Raw genomic sequence first — 1980 nt, forward strand, 5'->3', positions numbered from 1 at the left:
GCCAGTACCGCAGACAGGAGATCATAATACCAGAAAAACGAACAACAAATGTAGGGGCAGCCACATAATCTGTAGTTTAACTCCTAATTCGCGGGGAATAAGGCTTGCGCGTTATGCTAATTAGGAATTAGTGCACAGCAGTCTTACGGGTTTCTAAAAATGCCTAACTAGATGTATTGCAGAGCAGTGATGAGGTAAACAACTTTAACGAAGAATTACTAGACGTGTATGTACACTTTGTGCAGCTGTACACGGGCGCTATCATGTCCCGTCTACTACCAAATGAACTCGACGACCCTACCAACGAAAAGGGTCGCGTACCGTCGTAGTGCACAAAAACGAACGGGTGGTTAACGTGGAACTCGATGGGCGAGATGGGAAAGTCGTCCACCTTGGTGAACACCGTGACGCCATGGTACTCTCCTTGCAGGCCCGTCTTGTTCACCTTAAGCTTGGCCTTGTGTATGAATTCGGCCAGAGGCGTGCGGGCTTCCTTGAAGAGGCCGCCAAGGTCGGCTTTCTCCGGGTCGAAAAGAGCGGCGAGTCCGAGTCGCTTCAGCACCTCACTCAGGCAGACAGAGCTCTCGAGCTCGATGTTGGGCATGCTGAGCTCGACGAGGGCATCACGGCAGCTGCTGTCTGCCTGCTGAAACGCCACCGCGTCCAGGCGGTACTCGACGACGTGCACTCGGTCAGTGGGCAGCAACAGGAGCATGTGCCAGTTGCGGCCCACCCTCGGGACGACCAGGCACCGTGCCGAGAGACCCTTGGACGCCCAGTATCGGTAGTATGAGATGGAACGCACCACGTGCGTCTTGCACGGGTCGGTGCCATTGTTGTAGAAGTTGGCCAGGATGGTCTTGTGGTGGTCGAGGCGCGAGCCCCACGCGTGCCCAGCGTACGCGGTGCTCGCGATGAGCTGGCTCGACGACGTTCCGGCTCCATTGCCTCTGGGCAGGTTGTCGCTGATGACTCTAGGCACGTGTCCTCGGGACGTCGCCTCGAACCAGCGGTTAATCTCGTTCCTAGAGTGCTGAGGCTTCGGATCGACCAACATGGTTCGGATGGCCACGGAAAAGTTCTCCCGAGGCGTCTTGCAGTGGCCTTCTGGGAAAGAGTCGATGGAGGCCACGAACAGAGCGTTGATGAACTGCAGTCGCTAGTGCTTTCCGTCAGCCCGCAGCATGCGTATGAGGTTCTTGAAGAAGCCTTGGATTCGATCGGCTGGCATCGGGAGCTCGCTGAAGCGTAGCACTTCTTCGAGCTGTTCCTTGGTGGAGCCGTTGCAGCCGAAGCAGAGGCTCACCAAGAGCCAGTACACGTGGCTGGGCTAGAAGAAGAGGTTCTTCTGGCGAGAAAAGTACTGCAGCAGCCGATGGGCGAAGGTGTTGATGACATAGCTCATGTGCTGCAATGCGAGAGGCTCCCAGAGGTGACCGGTGATCCCCAGGTCAAGTTCTTGGCTCCCGACGGACGGCGAGCGGCACCGTTCTTCGTCGCCTTCCTCCAGAGTCAGGCTGGCGGCTGACTCGGTATCCGTGGATGCCATCTCGGGATAGCCGCTCGTCATCGGAGTTTGCGCCGTTTCCCTGACGCGCTGAGGCGGCTGCAGGAAGAGGATGATGATGATGATGTCCTCAGGCTTAATGGCACATACCCACGGCAGGGGATTGGCCAGGGTGCATAGCGGATACAAACGCACACATGACCAAGGAATGGTGTATGTTAAAGGTGGTGATGATGATGATGTCCTCAGGCTTCCGATGGTGGGCGTTTTCTTCTTCTTCTCCGCAGTAAACATGGCACATACCCGCGCGGGGGGATTGGCCAAGATACAGTGCCACGCGGAGAGCACTTCAAGTCTTTGTCTTTGGAGTTGAGCCAGAAATAGCCGTTGTCTTTAGCTGGCGCTTGAAAAACAAATTCCTCTTTTACTGCTGCTTTTCCTCTCCCTAAGCTGCTTGTGTCTGCGAAAAAATG

General features: G+C 55.8%; 1 pseudogene; it reads right to left on the reverse strand.

Moving 5' to 3' along the window:
* Positions 1–275: 275 nt before the first annotated feature.
* Positions 276–1549, reverse strand: LOC149342486 (serpin B3-like; annotated as a pseudogene).
* Positions 1550–1980: the final 431 nt, after the last annotated feature.

The sequence above is a fragment of the Amblyomma mixtum genome, chromosome 5 (assembly GCF_055824585.1).
Source record: "Amblyomma mixtum isolate Tamu chromosome 5, ASM5582458v1, whole genome shotgun sequence".
Taxonomy (NCBI): domain Eukaryota; kingdom Metazoa; phylum Arthropoda; class Arachnida; order Ixodida; family Ixodidae; genus Amblyomma; species Amblyomma mixtum.